The sequence below is a fragment of the Pongo abelii genome, chromosome 1 (genome assembly GCF_028885655.2).
Source record: "Pongo abelii isolate AG06213 chromosome 1, NHGRI_mPonAbe1-v2.0_pri, whole genome shotgun sequence".
In the NCBI taxonomy this organism is placed as follows: domain Eukaryota; kingdom Metazoa; phylum Chordata; class Mammalia; order Primates; family Hominidae; genus Pongo; species Pongo abelii.
Genome location: NC_071985.2, coordinates 110,525,463 through 110,545,142, shown reverse-complemented (window position 1 = coordinate 110,545,142; position 19,680 = coordinate 110,525,463). Strand labels below are relative to the sequence as shown.

General features: G+C 40.3%; 1 protein-coding gene and 1 long non-coding RNA gene across 2 annotated transcripts in view; one reads left to right on the top strand and one right to left on the bottom strand.

Annotated features, from left to right (window-relative positions):
• Positions 1-5,999, top strand: part of LOC129058944 (uncharacterized) — a 33,266-nt gene extending 27,267 nt beyond the window's left edge. Inside the window, exon 3 of the long non-coding RNA XR_008524432.2 lies at positions 5,772-5,999. This is a non-coding gene — a long non-coding RNA (uncharacterized LOC129058944). The remainder of the gene's footprint in view (positions 1-5,771) is intronic.
• Positions 1-19,680, bottom strand: part of LOC100447686 (neuroblastoma breakpoint family member 12) — a 2,265,351-nt gene that overhangs the window by 1,647,263 nt on the left and 598,408 nt on the right.

Here is a 19,680-nt window from a genome sequence, read left to right as displayed (position 1 = left end):
TATTTTCTTCCTTGCTTTGTAGGTATTTAAGTCTACTTATTTTTGTCAAAAATATATAAGTTCCTCAAAGGTAGAGACTATGCCTCTTTCATTTTTATATCACAAAAAACTTACACACAGTTTATATGTACTATTATATTTATAAATGGATTGCTCAGTATTACTGAAGATTGTAAAAGTCTTGGAAAATATCTTCAATTCAACATATGTTTATTGAATATGTGCTGAATTTCATTGTGCCCAGTTGAGGATACAGACATAGACAAGATATAATCCTGCTTCTGAAGAGCTTATTATTATCAGAGGAGGCTGGCATACATGAAAAATTGCATATGTCTACAATAAAAGTGTGCTCTAAAGGTTGTGCACAGGAGGGAGTGGTTAGTTCTAACCATGAGGCTCAGGAACGTCTTCATGAAGTTGGATCTGTCAATTGTTTTGTATTTTAAATGAGCTAAAATTCATGTACCATAAAATTCACCCTTTTGAAGACTACAATTCACTGATTTTTAGTATGTTCACAAAATTGCACAATCATCACCACTACCTAATTCCAGAACTCATTTATTACCCCAAGCCCATTTGCAGTCACTCTTCATTCTTCCCTCCCCCAAACCCCTAGTAACCAGTAACCTACTTTCCATCACTATGGATTCCCTAATTCTAGGCATTTCGTATAAATGAAATCATCCAATATGTGGCATTTTGTGTCTGACTTCTTTCACTTAGCATAATGTTTTTAAGCTTTATTTGTGTTGTAGCATGAATCAGTACTTCATTTTTATGACTGAGTAATATTCCACAGTATAATATACATTTTATTTATCCATTTATCTGTTGATAGACATTTTGAATAATGTGCTATGTGAATAATGCTATTCACGTAACACATTATTCTATGCTATTCACATAGCATTCACGTAGCATTATATAATGCTATGTGAATAAAGGCTATTATGAATAATGCTGCTATGAACATCTGTGTACAATTCTTTTATGAACATGTTTTCAGTTCTCTTGGGTATATGCCTAGGGGTAGAATTGGCATGTCATATGGTACTGAATTGATTTTTGAGGGATCCATAGTTTGCTGGTAACTAGACTAATAGGAGAAAATGGCAGCATTATTACATCAAGACACTCAGACTCTCAGTCCAAGTATTTCTAAGTTCAGGAGCCCTCTCTACCTTCCTGTCAGATAATGTTATTTTAGTACCTTGTGGTTTTAAATCCATGAAATCACTTTACCTCTTTGGTAGGAAATATGGCTTTTTCCTTAATGAAATACTCTTTCTGCAGCTATGGCTCATTCAAGGTGAGATGTGGTGATTTTAAGGATCCAGTCCACTGTTTCTCATCTAACCCCACAGTCACTGCTTCATGGACAAGCCCAGAGCTTTTGGCAGGATAAACCAATGGGACATTGGTCTTGGAAAGGCTAGTTCTCCCTGAGCCCTAGAAACAGCTGTGTTATAGTTATGTGCTCAGGATCCCTTAAATTACCTGGAAAGCAATCCATATCCCTCCTCCAACTGCAGAGCTTAGTTTATTAAACTACTTTTCAAATAATTACAAGCGACATACTTTGATATGATTTTTTAACTAACATTATATTGTTTGTCATAGGGGAAGATTTTTTTTTTCCCCAAAGGAGGAAGTGGGTAGAATTGGTGGAAAAAATAAACTAAAATAAACTAATGCCTAATTTCTCAAGCCCCTTTCAGAGGCTAATTTATACAGGAGTGCTAAATGAGCCCACTCTCCTGCAATCCCAAAACATGACAGGCTATATCTGCTCATAGGTATTCTTTTCCTAGGCAATGTTAGTGTATGTGCATACTCATTTTTGAGACCCATCTCATTTTCGAGGTCACCTTTCCTGAGAAATGCCTTTCCTGGTCCCATAGGCAGAGTGACAGACTTCCATTTACTACACTCCAATCCTTTAGGTGCTGTCTTGGTCTCCTTTAGGTTGGTATTACAGAATGCCACATACTGGTTAATTTATAAAGACAGGGAATTTATTTCTCACAATTGTGTAGGCTGGGAAGTCCAGTATCAAGACACTGGCATCTGGGAAGAGGCTTTGTGCTGCATCATCTCCTGGTGGAAGGCTGAAGGGCAAGAGAGCATGCAAGAGAGAGCAGGAGAGGAAGTTTCCTTTATATCAGGAACCTACTCTTAGTGGCATTAATCTGTCAGAGCAAAAAACTCATGACTTAATCACCTCTTAAAGATCTCACCTCTCAACATAGTTCAACTGGGGATTAAATTTGCAACATGTGAACTTTGAGCGATACATTCAAACCATGGCAGGTGATCGTCTCTAATAAACCTTATCATGTGTTTGATTGCATTTGTCTGTTTGTGTTCACCGTTCTTTTCATCAGTGCTTTGCTCATAGTAAGCACTAAATAAGTGTCCAATTTAATTATTCTGAAGTGATGACCCTATACTGGTAGAGTGTTAGTCTGCCAGCACATCATGCCACTTTCAGCTTCATGAAAGAAGGAACTCACTACCCACGGAAGCACAATGCTTTGCTAGGTTTATGCTCATAATCTGAGTTTGCACAATGTAGGTCAGACACACAATTCCCAATTTTGTATTCTCATCCAACAAAATTTGTTGGGCACTTACCGTGTGCTGGGTGGGATTCAGAGGTGAATAAGACAGAGTACAATGTGCCAGGCTGCTGTATAATTATTACATTTACTTCCTCCAGTAACAAAGAAAGGTAAGTGTGTTAGTCAGGATTTTTCTGATTGCAAAAGATAAAAAGACAACTTAGTGACATAAAACAAAAAAAATCAAATGTATTGGCTCATATATCCAAAATATACAGATGTGGACTTCAGCTGCTGCTGGATCCAGGAACTAGATGATCCTATCTTGATGCTATCTCACTCTCCATCTCTTGGCTCTATTTTTCCTATGTCTTCTTTATTCTCTGGTAGGCTTTCCCTTTATAGTCATTAGTGGCTCCCAGGACCTCCACAATTACCTTCTATCTTGTTGGCAGCCCTTGTCAAAGAGAAAAATTCTTTCTAGCTGCTCCAGCAAAAGTTTTGGGATTACCTCTGTTGAACTTCCTCAGATCTCAAGCCCATTCCTGAACCAATGGCTGTGCCCAGAGGGAGGAAATATACTGATTGACTAAACCTAGATCATATGTCCTCTTTATTTTCTTTTAAAATTTATTTATATATTTTTTGAGACGGAGTCTGTCACCAGGCTGGAGTGCAGTGGCGTGATCTTGGCTCACTGCAACCTCTGCCTCCCGGGTTCAAGTGATTCTTCTGCCGCAGCCTCCTGAGTAGCTGAGATTACAGGTGCACACCACCACACCTGGCTAATTTTTGTATTTTTAGTACAGACAGGGTTTCACCATGTTGGTCATACTGATCTTGAACTTCTGACCTCGTGATCCACCCACCTTGGCATCCCAAAGTGCTGGGATTACAGGCGTGAGCCACCGCGCCCAGCTGCCCTCTTTAATTTCTAGAGTGGACTCAGCCAATTAAACCTTATGGGCTAAGGATGAAGAAAGGGTAGCTCTCCAGGGTGATTTGGCATCCTATTATGTGAAAGGAAAATGGATACTGGATAGACAGAGACCACTTCGGTAGTTATAATAAACTCCACTTTAGAGATGAGGAAATTATGGCTTCGGAAGTTGGCATATGTTACTCAAATTCGCATTGCTAACATGTATTAGTAGAGAAAAAACTAGGACTCCTGTCTGTCTGATTTCAAATTCTGGGTAACATGCCATGTAGCCCATGCTTTCAAAGAGCTTATACACCAATGGCCTTACAGCCTTGCCAGTCAGTGGGAATCACTTAAAAAAAAATTGTGGTAAAATATACATAACATGAAATTTACCATTTTAACCATTTTTGGAAGTAAAATTTAGTGACATTAAATACCTCCACCATGTTGTGCAACTGGCCCCACCATCCATCTCCAGAAATTTCCATCATATCAAACAAGAACCACCGACTCTTTCCTCCCTCAGACCCTGGCAACCACCTTTCTGTGTTCTGTCTTTATGAGTTTGACTACTCTAGGTATCTCATATAAGTGCAATCATACAATATTTTTCCTTTTGTGTTTGGATTATTTCATGTAGCAGAATGTCCTCAAGTTTCATCCATGCTGTAGCATGTATCAGAATTTATTTCCCTTTTAAGGCAGAATAATATTCTGCTGTGTGTACATATCACATTTTGTTGACGGACATTTGGGATTTTTTTCCTATCTTTTGGCTATTGTAAGTAATGTTGCTATGAACATGGGTGTACAAATGACTGAGTTCTTGCTTTCTATTCTTTTGGGTACATACCCAGAAGTGGGATTGCTGGATCATGTGGTAATTCTATGTTTAACTTTTTAAAGGAGCAACCATAATGTTTTCCACAGTGGCTACACCATTTCACATTCCCACCAGCAATGCACAAGGGTTCCAGTTATTCCACATCCTTGTCAACACTTGTTATTTTCTGTTTTTGTTTTTTTTAAATAACAGCCATCCTAATGGGTATGATGTGGTATCTCGTTGGCTTTGATTAGCTATTTTCCTAATGATTAGCGATGCTGAGCTTCTTTTCATGTGATTTTTGGCCATTTGTATATCTTTTTTGGAGAAATGTCTATTCAAGTCCCTTGCCCAGTGTTGAATTGGGTTGTGTGAGTGTTTTGTTGTTGAGTTGCAGGAGCTCTTTATATAGTCCAGGTATCAATCTCTTATCAAGTATTTAATATATGACTTGCAAATATTTCTGCCATTCTGTGAGTTGCCTTTTCACTCTGTTGAAATAGTGTCCTTTGAGACACAAGTTTTTAATTTTGAAGTCCAATTCACCATTTTTTTCTTCTGTTGCTGGTGCTTTTGGTGTTATATCCAGAAATTACTTTTGAAAAGCAAAAAGGAAATGTTGAAAAGAATAGCACATTGTCATTAGTCATAGAACATGTATGCATAAATGTATTGGTCATTTTCTAATTTCAGCCAGTTGAAGTTTAGTTGTAGAAAAGAGAGTGAGCTACCTGAAGGAGCATTTGGGGTAGGATGCTACAATGAGCAAAGAGACTTTTACCAGTATTAGAGCAATAACTGTCTGACAGGGAAAGGGAGAAGAGTTGCTAGGAGGGGGAGAGTGATATGTTGAGAAGAAGCAGCACAAATGTTACCTGTTTCACAATTTTAACTACATTGATGAAATGGTCTTACTGAAGTGTGGTGAAAGAAAATGTCATTAAAAATCTGTACAGTACTTTAAAAAAAATAGCCTTCAGACTCCTTGGTTCAGTACTGTGAATTAGGGAAGCATGCCATACATGAAAGCATTATAAAAGTGCTACGTAAGATAATATTATTATTGCTAATGTGTTTGTTCAACAAATAAGCATACGAAAATGAAGCACAAGAACATGGACCTAGGAGGGAGGTAACAGACATGGAAAGGCCCCGCTCAGATTTCCTTCCCAGGAAAGACTTATAGCCCCAGCTGTGGGGAGTGTAATGAGCATACATCCTCTAGCTGTAGCTCCCTCAGATTTGGTCTCATCACAGAAAGCACCTCACCTCAGGTCATGACCTTTTGAGTGCATTTGGTGTCTAACTGAGGTGAGAATATAAAAGCCAGGCCATTTTGACCCAATGTAGGACACCCTTGTTGGTAGTGTTTGTTCTAAAGCTCCCTCAGGTCTGTACTGCAGTTTAACTTCTTCCTCTGCTTAATCCTCCCTCTGTCTTCTTCCTTTCACAGGTGTTGATCCTGAATAAACATCTTACATCCAAACTTCAACTCAATATCTGCCTCCAAAGAACCCAACCTGTGACAAGTGATTTTAGAGATTACCTAACCCAAACTCTTTTTGAAATAATAAAGTTTATTTTTTCCAAACTCAAAATTATTCTTCTTTTAGAATGAGGTGATTATTCAAGTAGAAAGAAAAACATCACTAACAATGTTGGCAGCCATCTTTGGAGACCATTTGCCATAATTGTAAGTAACGGTTTTAACCTTTGGGTGTATCATAATATACTTATCCCTTGAACAATGAATACTTTTTCTAGTAGTTTTTTCTAGTTTTTCACTAGTTTAAGTAGTGCTACAGTAAATCTCTTTGTGCAATAAAGGTTTTTATGTATTCTAAATTATTTTCTTAGGATAGATTCCCAGGTGTAGAATTCTGGTTTGCAGAGTATGATTTTTTTTTTTTTTTTTTTTTTTTTGAGACAGAGTCTTGCTCTGTTGCTCAGGCTGGAGTGCAGTGGTGTGATCTCGGCTCACTGCAAGCTCCGCCTCCCGGGTTCACGCCATTCTCCTGCCTCAGCCTCCTGAGTAGCTGGGCCTACAGGTGCCCGCCACCATGCCCGGCTAATTTTTTGTATTTTTAGTAGAGATGGGGTTTCACCATATTAGCCAGGATGGTCTCGATCTCCTGACCTCATGATCTGCCCACCTCAGCCTCCCAAAGTTCTGGGATTACAGGCGTGAGCCACAGCACCCGGCCCAGAGTTTGATTTTTGTTGTTGTTGTTGAGACAGGGTCTCACTCTGACACCCAGACTGTGGTGCAGTAACATGATCATAGCTCACTGCAGCCTCATATTCCTTGGCTTAAGCAATCCTCCTGCCTGAGTCTCCCAAGTAGTTGGGACTACAGGCACATGCCCCCATGCCTGGCTAATTTTTCTTTTCTTTTTCTAGAGGCAGAGTCTTGCTATGTTGCCCAGACTGGTCTCAAACTCCTGGGCTCAAGCAATTCTCCTGCCTCAGCCTCCCAAAGTGTTGAGATTACAGGCATGAGTTACTGTGCCCATCCAGGTATGCCATTTTCAGTGCTCTTGATGGATAGTTTTCCAAAGGCTTGAATCAGTTTTTACTGTCAACAGAGTACAACAGGGCATCAGGAGGCCCATTTCAATACATTTTTCTATCATTTTATAGAAGAGATAATTACTGGTTAAATATTAATTTGTGACAGTATTGAGTCTTTTGCTTCTTAGGTGAGATTAATTCCCTTTGGTCCATATGTGTAGAAAACCTGAAACTGTAAAGTGTAAAGCTCTTCTCATCAGCTCACCAGTATTCCTTACTCTCAGGCATGGAATGCCAACCCCTAAAGGATGCTTTTGTGAGGAAAAAAGTGAGCAGGTGGTGATGGTAAAAGATACAGAGATTCCTCCTTAGAGAGCAATAGAGATCAGGAGGCAGTGGTCTCGATGAAAACCAGCAGAAGTGAATAGGGACCCGTGTACTAGGTGAATCCATGTATTTCCAACATGGTGCGACGTGTATGTGGTAGCAGTGGACCCAAACACCACAGAAAACTTGGGGAAGCCACACAATGGTGTTATTTCAGTCTATAAGAATGTTCCATAACCACCTTTTTTTTTTTTTACTTAATATGTCATGCATTTTCCATGTTATTAAATGTCTATGTGTGATTTAAATCGTTTATATTATGTAAAATAAAGTATATAGATTCTGAGATAAGTACTAATATTTTCATTTTAAAGATGGGCAAACTGATGTGCAGAAAGTTTAAAAACGTCTACCATTCCCACAACTAGTAAGTGAGGGGCTCATATTGAAATCCAGTCGGGTCTGACTCCAAAAGCCAGGATTTTCTCACTACACTATGTTGATCCTCAGGGCATAAAAAAACCAGGCCCAGCACATACCCTCTTCTTTTGATATCTGGCAGAAGGCCTGAGGAGCTAGGTGTCTGTATGAGAAAGCAGAGTGGTCGAAATATGGCCCCTACCACCTTCTTCCTGAAATTGTTCTATTATTTTGCAGTTAACAAGCTGATGGCAATTTAAATTCAGTTCAGGTATTTAAATACTAGACACTGGGAACACAAAGATAAACAGGGATGCCAGTTTAAACAGCTGTATCTGCTTCAACACATTTCAGAAGCAGGAGCAACAGGGAGACCAAATTAAGGCCTGGCACCTTGTGTGCTAGAGACGGATTCTCAGAGTGAGCCCGTGGAACCCACCACATTCATACCCCACTGCTGGTTCTGCCATGTGCACTGCTTCTGCCACAGAAATGTAGCCTAATTTGAATGGCACAGTCTGTTAGACTCCTCTTGATACCAAAGGAAGCCTTCTCTCTGTCTTTTAGTGATGAAGACACCAGTTGCTCCGCTTTTCTTTTCTTTCCTTTTTTTTCCTCCCGTTGGCATCACTTGCTAAGCCCCTCTGAGTACCCAATTCAGGCAGGACATTAGAATTTGCCTCTCAGAGAGGTGCCTCTGACTCCCTCTAGAGAGCACTTGCTGCCAGTTATGGGCTAAGTGCCATTGCTGGGAGGATTCTGTGATCAGCCGGCTGTCAGATTCACAGAAAGCTCCTGGCACTTGTTGGTTGGTTTGTTCTAGAGAAACAGTTGGAGAGTGTTTCCTTGGGCAGCTGGGAGAGGTGGGGGGACTCCCTGCCCACCTCACTCTCCTCAACACCCCTCCATCCCTCCCCTCCCTGACTGGGCCTTCACTCAGCAGGCCCTTCCAGAGGGCGGAGGCCAAAGGGTGTCACCCGCTTTCATGAACAATGCTGCCTGGAGCCTGTGGTGTTTGGAGGAGTAGATTTAACCACAGAGGGTTTGTGGGAACTCCTAGTTCAGAACGCAAGGGAGGAGAGAACAGAACATTGAGATGCAAAGATTTATGAGGGAGAAAGACTCATGTAAGAAAAGGAAATTAGAAACCAAGCAAGCAGAATATTCCAAAGACAGCCACACACCACGCATAATAATGAAGTTTCCATGACTCTCTTTGGCTCAGATAGGTCTGCTTAATAATTAATATGGCAACTCTCCCTCTCTCTGCAAACAGGTGGGTGTACAGGGCTTGGCAAATATTTCCTTATTGCTCCCTTGAATTTCTCCGAGAGGAAGGTTGGGTGGTCCAGAGGATTTCCCAGATGGAGCAACAGGCTCCCCATGCCTGCCATTTGCGTAAGGTAACAGAGTGAGACAAGAGCAGCTCTGGGACTGGTGGGCAGAGTTGCTTAGTGCCATGCGCACAGTGGCAAGATCCCTCAGGCACCTCAGGAGAGTGGGATCAAGGCCGAGAGGGTAGGCGAATGTCGGTACATGAATGGACTTTGAAATGGAGACAGCACTTGGCATGTGCCAGGTTCCTTTGGAAAATGATGCTACAGAGATCCCATCACTGGTTGGGTCTTGTCCAGCTGCTTTGTGGAGGGAAGGATGAACAGGACATGCTCTCCTTTGTGCCATCACCCTAGTCAGGTTTGTTCCTATCCATCTCTGGACTTTTTGCTAGTCTTCCCTGGCTTTACCCTCTCCTCTTCAGTCTAGACTGTACATACTGCTGCCAGAAATATCTTCCTGAAACACTGCTTCTGCCATGTCCCTCCCCAGATAGAAAACCTATGGAGGAAGTCACAAACAAGTCACATCAGTCCTGTAGATATGCTTTGTTTCAACTATGTGATGTTTTAAGAAATATTTTGAATTTGTTTCCAACATGGAAAAAAGGAAAATCTTAGACAAAAATCTGAATTTCTAGCTTTTGGTGGGGGGAAAACTAGGTGATCTGGCAATTCTATACCTGTATTTCCACATTGCAGTTGACTGGAGTGAAGTAGCAACTGCTGCCTTCAGACAGGGCACTGATGATGTTGAGCATCTTTTTGTGCACTTATTAGTCATTCATATATCTTCTTTGGTGAAATATCTGTTCAAATCCTTTGTCTATTTTTTAAAAAATGAATTATTTGTCTTCTTATCATTGAGTTATCAGAGCTCTCCTTCACTTTTTACTAGATAATTCTTCTTTACTCCAATTCTCTGTTATGGTGAATAGTTCCTTATATTACACTTCCCCTGCTCATGTTACTATGTGGTATCTCTCTTTATTGGATTCCAATTTATACACACGGCTACTAATATTTATACTCTGATAAGCCGGCAAGAAATGCTCAGAATGTAAGTAAGAAAAAGAAAGTGTTTGAGCTAGACAGATTTGAGTTTGGATCCCAGTTTTGCCACCTCTATGTGGCTATAGACAAAGCATTTCATCTTTCTGAACTTGCCTGTTATTATCTTTAAAATATGAAAATAGTGGCCACCTCGCAGGATTTTCTTGAAGATTAGAGATAATATACGAAAGTAGCTTATCACAGAGATTGGCACTTAGTAACAACTCAAAAAATGAGAGCCAAAAATAGCAGCAGCAAGTGACCAAGAGCTGAAAATAAGTCTTAGGGTTTCTACAGGTGAGAGTAACATTCATTTAAGCTACATTTGATAACAAGGTCCTTGTTATTTAGCAAAAAGTACCACTTAACTGGCACCTGTGTGCCGGTATAGCTAAAGAGATGCCAAAGAGAAGCTGGATGATGATGGCCCAGGAAGGTCCTCATGCCATGGCCACACTCTGGGAGCTCATCATAAATATGAAGACTGGTCTTCAGCTTTCATAGGATCTATTTTATCAGTACCCTGGGAGCGTCCAAGCTTTAGAAGGCTGACGTATGTCAACTAAACTCACATAATTAGTCTTCAGGATAACTGGAGTGACTCTCTTTTAGGGATTGATTCATTATTCAGTTGCTGCCTATTATGAAAGTTAAAAAAAATTACTTATTCTCATATTCAACCCAACTATTTATGGAGACAGAACCTCAAACTAAAATGATCAAGTTGCTATTGAAAAAAACATAAATGGCAAGATACCACAGGCACTGTGATATCACTAAAATGCAATGACAATAATTATTTAGCTTACCAGCTGGTTTGGACATTTTCATATATTTAAGTTTTGTGCATAAGACTTTTTGCTACCTTTAAGGATATTAGAACCAGAATCAGGAATAGACACAATGAAGGTGTCATAGAGGGGTAATTAATAGGTTTTCAAGTAGTGGGTTGATCTTTGCATGAATGGAGTGGGAAAACTGCCAACTAGAGGCCTCTAAACAGCATCTGCACTCAGGTGAGGATACTGGAGTGTGTTAAGATCCTTCTCTTGTTTTGAGACCCTTTTGTTCTGAGAGAGTCTTGTAAGTGATCTCTTTGGTCAGGCAGATGTAAGGTAAGAATCTGCTTGTCCTTAGGGAAACCTGCTAAGTATTCTATTTGGATCTATTATCTGGAGTGTGACCTGCAGATTTAGGACATTTTTTTCTACACATGAATTTGAGCTGTGGTATTCTGAGCATTCTATATGTATGAAATGCATAGGGGTTTTGCTCAAGCATTTGCACACTGAACGCAGGAGACGAGGTTATGGCAGGTGTGATGCACAGGCCTTATTGTCTCTTTACTGCACACAAGGTAACAGACTGGAGAGGATGTGGACTGTTTGTTGTGCCACATGGTTTTATTTAGTACAGAATAGGCCATTTTTGTTACAGAATAGGGCCTCACTGTGCCCTGTAAGATAATGGAAGACAGTAGATGCTCTACAGAGACAGAGAAATGAGGTGGGCTTTGGACTGAAAATGAGGGAGATCTTTGGGTCTGGTGGAAATTGAGCCTAGATTCTGGGCATGGAGATATAATGAAATTTGTCAGCTACTCGCTGTTGTATGTCTTTGTTCCAAGGGCATTTATTACACACCCAGATTAGATTCAGATTAGCCACGTTTGGGGAGCTAAGGAACATGGTTATATGCATATTTAAGGCACTGCATTTAGAGGGAGTTGGTATTCCTGGAGTTACAAGATGACGAGAGGTGAAAGCAGGAGTGTGGCACCTCAATATTCTAGGGGGCAAGGACTCAGACTGAGATGACATGTGACAAACAGAGAGGGTTTATGGAACCGGGGAGCTTTTCTCAGTGACCATTGGAGGTACTTGAGGAGGTGAGCCTGATAAAAGGCATTTTCTGCAGCCCTAGAGGATAGATGATAGGGATTTAGCTATTGTTATTTGTGTATTAAAAGGCCAGAGAATTTGAGTACTTCTGGACTACATAAATATACATATTTTAACACCATAGGTATAACAAGATCACTGACAATATTAGAAGCAGAAGCTCAATTCTAGGACAATAATATGAACTGGCATTTCCAAATCATTCCTAATAATGAGTAGCAACACAGAAAAGACATTTTTTTTCCCTCTATTTTCCTTCCTTTTCTCTTGCTGAGCTTGGAAATCTGGGTGAGGATCAAATAGTCCTTGCTTATGGTTCATACAGGGCTCTGCTCTCTGGAGCTCCTCCTAACAGCAAATCATGCTTCATGACCCCTGCAACCGACTAGCTCTGATGCTCTGATCTGAACAGGTTTCTATTCTTGATGTTTGTTTTGCCATCCATTATTCATTACCCCATGCTTATGAAGAATTGGCCATTCTATCTGACTTAGGCCTTCATGGTTTCCTTGGACTTTTAGTAGTCTCTGACCTTCTTTACTTTCTCCTTTTTTTCTTCTTTCCTCCTCTTCCTTATTCCAGAAAAGATTTTCCTTCCTGTAAGGGATAGTTTTAAAAAAATTTAAAGTGCTTATACAGATATAGTTAACCAAGATTAAATTAAAAGTAGATGAATAAAAGAAAGGAAAAACAAGGATGAGGAACAAGGGGGATACAAAAATGTATCCCTAATGATTCCAACTCTTGATTACTGGTGGGCCACCAACTGATGCCAAGCTTCCCGGAGATCACTTGAAAAGATGGGAGCTTATTAAGCGCCCAAGCCACAGGGGTCACGAGGTGAAAACCAGCATAACAACTTATTCCTAATATTAAAACCAGAAAGAAAATTTTCTTAAGACACGCCATAAAGAAGATCTTGTGTAATATCATGAAAAGGATCCTCAGTAACTACTCTTTACGGTAGGCACTGGGATGGAACTCATTAGGGGTAACCACAACAAAGCTCAAGAAAAGCAACTCTCTGCTAGGTGCAGTGGCTCACACCTGTAATCCCAGCACTTTGGGAGGCCAAGGTGGGCACATCACTTGAGGTCAGGAGTTTGAGACCAGCCTGGCCAACATGGTGAAACCCTGTCTCTACCAAAAAATACAAAAATTAGCCGGGTGTGGTGGTATACACCTGTAATCCCAGCTACTGGGAAAGCTGAGGTGGGAGAATTGCTTGAACCCGGGAGGTGGAGGTTGCAATTAGTGGAGATCAAGCCACTGTACTCCAGCCTGGACAACAGAGCAAGACTCTGTCTCAAAAAAAAAAAAAGACATTTTTTTCCTTTTTTTTATTATACTTTAAGTTCTAGGTACATGTGCACAACATGCAGGTTTGTTACATAGGTATACATGTGCCATGTTGGTTTGCTGCATCCATTAACTCGTCATTTACATTATGTATTTCTCCTAACACTATTCCTCCCCCTGCCCCCCACCCCACGACAGGCCCTGGGGTGTGATGTTCCCCCACCCTGTGTCCAAGTGTTCTCATTATTCAATTCCCACCTATGAGTGAGAACATGAGGTGTTTGGTTTTCTGTCTTTGTGAGAGTTTGCTCAGAAAGATGGTTTCCAGTTGCATCCATGTCCCTGCAAAGGACATGGATGCATCCTTTTTTATGGCTGCATAGTATTCCATGGTGTATATATGCCACATTTTCTTAATCCAGTCTATCATTGATGGACATTTGGGTTGGTTCCAAGTCTTTGATATTGTGAATAGTGCCGCAATAAACATACGTGTGCATGTGTCTTTATAGTAGCATGATTTATAATCCTTTGGGTGTATACCCGGTAATGGGATCGCTGGGTCAAGTGGGATTTCTAGTTCTAGATCCTTGAGGAATTGCCTCACTGTCTTCCACAATGGCTGAACTAGTTTACACTCCCACCAACAGCATAAAAGCATTCCTATTTCTCCACATCCTCTCCAGCATCTGTTGTTTCCTGACTTTTTAATGATCGCCATTCTAACTGGTGTGAAATGGTATCTCACTGTGGTTTTGATTTGCATTTCTCTGATGACCGTGATGGTGAGTATTTTTCCATGTATCTGTTGGCAGCATAAATGTCTTCTTGTGAGAAGTGTCTGTTCATATCCTTTGCCCACTTTTTGATGGGGTTGTTTGTTTTTTTCTTGTATATTTGTTTAAGTTCCTTGTAGATTCTGGATATTAGCCCTTTGTCAGATGGGTAGATTGCAAAGATTTTCTCCCATTCTGTAGGTTGCCTGTTCACTCTGATGGTAGTTTCTTTTGCTGTGCAGAAGCTCTTTAGTTTAATTAGATTCCACTTGTCTATTTTGACTTTTGTTGCCATTGCTTTTGGTGTTTTAGACATGAAGTCCTTGCCCATGCCTATGTCCTGAATGGTATTGCCTAGGTTTTCTTCTAGGGTTTTCATGGTTTTAGGTCTAACATTGAAATCTTTAATCCATCTTGAATTAATTTTTGTATAAGGTGTAAGGAAGGGATCCAGTTGCAGCTTTGTACATATGGCTAGCCAGTTTTCCCAGCACCATTTATTAAATAGGGAATCCTTTCCCCATTTCTTTTTTTTGTCAGGTTTGTCAAAGATCAGACAGTTGTAGATGTGTGGTGTGGTGTTATTTCTGAGGCCTCTGTTGTGTTCCGTTGGTCTATATCTCTGTTTTGGTACCAGTACCATGTTGTTTTGGTTATTGTAGCCTTGAAGTATAGTTTGAAGTCAGGTAGTGTGATGCCTCCAGCTTTGTTCTTTTTGCTTAGGATTGTCTTGGCAATGCGGGCTCTTTTTTGGTTCCATATGAACTTTAAAGTAGTTTCTCCCAATTCTGTGAAGAAAGTCATTGGTAGCTTGATGGGGATGGCATTGAATCTATAAATTACCTGAGGCAGTGTGGCCATTTTCATGATATTGATTCTTCCTATCCATGAGCGTGGAATGTTCTTCCATTTGTTTGTGTCCTCTTTTATTTTGTTGAGCAGTGGTTTGTAGTTCTCCTTGAAGGGGTCCTTCACATCCCTTGTAAGTTGGATTCCTAGGTATTTTATTCTCTTTGAAGCAATTGTGAATGGGAGTTCACTCATGATTTGGCTCTCTGTTTGTCTGTTATTGGTGTATAGGAATGCTTGTGATTTTTGCACATTGATTTTGTATCCTGAGATTTTGCTGAAGTTGCTTATCATCTTAAGGAGATTTTGGGCTGAGATCATGGAGTTTTGTAAATATACAATCATGTCATCTGCAAACAATTTGGGACAATTTGACTGCCTCTTTTCCTAATTAGATACCCTTTATTTCTTTCTCTTGTCTGATTGCCCTGGCCAGAACTTCCAACACTATGTTGAATAGGAGTGGTGAAAGAGGGCATCCTTGTCTTGTGCTAGTTTTCAAAGGAAATGCTTCCAGTTTTTGCCCATTCAGTATGATATTGGCTGTGGCTTCATCATAAATAGCTCTTATTATTTTGAGATACGTTCCATCAATACCTAGTTTATTGAGAGTTTTTAGCATGAAGGGCTGTTGAATTTTGTCAAAGGCCTTTTCTGCATCTATTGAGATAATCATGTGGTTTTTATTGTTTGTTCTGTTTATGTGATGAATTATGTTTATTGATTTGCATATGTTGAACCAGCCTTGCACCCCAGGGAGGAAGCCAACTTGATCGTGGTGGATAAGCTTTTTGATGTGCTGCTGGATTTGGTTTGCCAGTATTTTATTGAGGATTTTCGCATCAATATTCATCAGGGATATTGGTCTAAAATTCTCTTATTTTGTGGTGTCTCTGCCAGGCTTTGGTATCAGGATCATGCTGGCCTCATAAAATGAGTTAGGGAAGATTCCCTCTTTTTCTGTTGATTTTTCGGAATAGTTTCAGAAGGATCGGTACCAGCTTCTCTTTGTACCTCTGGTAGAATTCAGTTATGAATCTGTCAGGTCCTGGACTTTTTTTGGTTGGTAGGCTGTTAATTATTGCCTCAATTTCAGAGCCTGTTATTAGTCTATTCAGAGATTCAACTTCTCCCTGATTTAGTCTTGGGAGGGTGTATGTGTCGAGGAATTTATCCATTTCTTCTAGATTTTCTAGTTTATTTGCGTAGAGGTGTGTATAGTTTCTCTGATGGTAGTTTGTATTCCTGTGGCATTGGTGGTGATATCCCCTTTATCGTTTTTTATTGCATCTATTTGATTCTTTTCTCTTTTCTTCTTTATTAGTCTTGCTAGTGGTCTATCAATTTTGTTGATCTTTTAAAAAAACCAGCTCCTGGATTCATTGATTTTTTGAAGTGTTTTTTTGTGTCTCTGTCTCCTTCAGTTCTACTCTGATCTTAGTTATTTCCTGCTTTCTGCTAGCTTTTGAATTTGTTTGCTCTTACTTCTCTAGTTCTTTTAATTGTGACTCTAGGATGTTGATTTTAGATCTTTCCTGCTTTCTCTTGTGGGCATTTAGTGCTATAAATTTCCCTCTACACACTGCTTTAAATGTGTCCCAGAGATTCTGGTATGTTGTGTCTTTGTTCTCGTTGGTTTCAAAGAACATCTTTATTTCTGCCTTCATTTCATTATTTGCCCAGTAGTCATTCAGGAGCAGGTTGTTCAGTTTCCATGTAGTTGTGTGGTTTTGAGTGAGTTTCTTAATCCTGAGTTCTAATTTGATTGCACTGTGGTCTGAGAGACAGTTTATTGTGATTTCTGTTCTTTTACATTTGCTGAGGAGTGCTTTACTTCCAACTGTGTGGTCAATTTTGGAATAAATGCGATGTGGTGCTGAGAAGAATGTATATTCTGTTGATTTGGGATGGAGAGTTCTGTAGATGTCTATTAGGTCTGCTTTCCTGGATATCCTTGTTAACCTTCTGTCTTGTTGATCTGTCTAATATTGACAGTCGGGTGTTAAAGTCTCCCATTACAATTGTGTGGGAGTCTAAGTCTCTTTGTAGGTCTCTAAGGACTTGCTTTATGAATCTGGGTGCTCCTGTATTGGGTGCATATATATTTAGGATAGTTAGCTCTTCTTGTTGAATTGATCCCTTTACCATTATATAATGGCCTTCTTTGTCTCTTTTGATCTTTGTTGGTTTAAAGTCTGTTTTATCAGAGACTAGGATTGCAACCGCTGCTTTTTTTTTTTTTTTTTTTTTGCTTTCCATTTGCTTGGTAGATCTTCCTCCATCCCTTTATTTTGAGCCTATGTGTGTCTCTGCATGTGAGAGGGGTCTCCTGAATACAGCAAACTGATGGGTCTTTATCCAATTTTCCAGTCTGTGTCTTTTAATTGGGGCATTTAGCCCATTTACATTTAAGGTTAATATTGTTATGTGTGAAATTGGTCCTGTCATTATGATGTTAGTTGGTTATTTTGCTCATTAGTTGATGCAGTTTCTTCCTAGCATCGATGGTCTTTACAATTTGGCTTGTTTTTGCAGTGGCTGGTACCAGTTGTTCCTTTCCATGTTTAGTGCTTCCTTCAGGAGCTCTTGTAAGGCAGGACTGGTGTTGACAGATTCTCTCAGCATTTGCTTGTCTGTAAAGGATTTTATTTCTTCTTCACTTATGAAGCTTAGTTTGGCTGGATATAAAATTCTGGGTTAAAAATTATTTTCTTTAAGAATATTGAATATTGGCCCCCACTCTCTTCTGGCTTATAGAGTTTCTGCTGAGAGATCTGCTGTTAATCTGATGGGCTTCCCTTTGTAGGAAGGGATGGCCTGCCCCTCCACACCTGTGGGTATATCTAGTCGGGTGGGACAAGAGACTGAGAAAAGAAATAAGACACAGAGACAAAGTATGGAGAAACAATAGTGGGCCCAGGGGACTGGCACTCAGCATACTAAGGACCTGCACTGGCACCAGTCTCTGAGTTCCCTCAGTTTTTATTGATAATTATTTTCATTATTTCAGCAAAAAGGAATGTAGTAGGAGAGCAGGGTGATAATAAGGAGAAGGTCAGCAAAAAACATGTGAGCAAAAGAATCTATGTCATAATTAAGTTCAAGGGAAGGTACTATGACTGGATGTGCACGTAAGCCAGATTTATGTTTCTCTCCACTCAAACTTCTTAGCGGAGTAAAGAATAACAAGGCAGCATTGCTGCAAACACGTCTCACCTCCCACCATAGGGTGGTTTTTCCCCTATCTCAGAATTGAACAAATGTACAATCTGGTTTTATACCGAGACATTCAGTTCCCAGGGGCAGGCAGGAGACAGTGGCCTTCCTCTATCTCAACTGCAAGAGGCTTTCCTCTTTTACTAATCCACCTCAGCACAGACCCTTTATGGGTGTCAGGCTGGGGGATGGTCAGGTCTTTCTCATCCCACGAGGCCATATTTCAGACTATCACATGGTGAGAAAACTTGGATAATACCCCGCTTTCAAGGGCAGAGGTCCCTGCGGCTTTCCGCAGTGCATTGTGCCCCTGGTTTATTGAGACTAGAGAATGGCGATGACTTTTACCAAACATAGTGCTTGTAAACATTTTGTTAACAAGGCACGTCCTGCATAGCCCTAGATGCCTTAAACCTTGATTTCATACAACACATGTTTTTGTGAGCTCCAGATTGGGTCAAAGTGGTTGGGTCAAAGTGGCTGGGGCAAAGCTACAAATTAACAACATCTCAGCAAAGCAGTTGTTCAAAGTACAGGTCTTTTTCAAAATAGAGTCTCTTATGTCTTTCCTTTCTACATAGACACAGTAACAGTCTGATCTCTCTTTCTTTTCCCTACAGTGGGTAACCTGACCTTTCTCTCTGGCTGCCCTTAACATTTTTTCCTTCATTTCAACCTTGGAGAATCTGACAATTATGTGTCTTGGGGTTGCTCTTCTCAAGGAGTATCTTTGTGGTGGTCTCTGTATTTCCTGAATTTGAATGTTGGCCTGCCTTGCTAGGTTCGGGAAGTTCTCCTGGATTATATCCTGAAGAGTGTTTTCCAACTTGGTTCCATTCTCTCCGTCACTTTCAGATACACCCATCAAATGTAGATGTGGTCTTTTCACATAGTCCCATATTTCTTGGAGGCTTTGTTCATTTCTCTTTACTCTTTTTTCTCTAAACTTCTCTTCTCACTTTATTTCATTAATTTGATCTTCAATCATTGCTACGCTTTCTTCCACTTGATCGAATCAGCTATTGAAGCTTGTGCATGCGTCATGTAGTTCTCATGCTATGGTTTTCAGCTCCATGAGGTCATTTAAGGTCTTCTCTACACTGTTTATTCTAGTTAGCCATTCGTCTAATCTTTTTTCAAGGATTTAGCTTCCTTGCGATGGGTTTGAACATCCTCCTTTAGCTCAGAGAAGTTTGTTATTACCAACCTTCTGAAGCCTACTTCTGCCAGCTCATCAAAGTCATTCTCCATCCAACTTTGTTCCATTGCTGGTGAGGAGCTGCAGTCCTTTGGAGGAGAAGAGGTGCTATGGTTTTTAGAATTTTCAGCTTTTCTGCTCTGGTTTCTCCCCATCTTTGTGGTCTTATCTACCTTTGGTCTTTGATGTTGGTGACCTACAGATGGGGTTTTGGTGTGGATGTCCTTTTTGTTGATGTTGATGCTTTTCCTTTCTGTTTGTTAGTTTTCCTTCTAACAGTCAGGTCCCTCAGCTGCAGGTCTATTGGAGTTTGCTGGAGGTCCACTCCAGACCCTGTCTGCCTGGGTATCACCAGCAGAGGCTGCAGAACAGCAAATATTGCAGAACAGCAAATATTGCTGCCTGATCCTTCCTCTGGAAGCTTCATTGCAGAGGGGCACCCACCTGTATGAAGTGTCAGTTGGCCCCTACTGGGAGG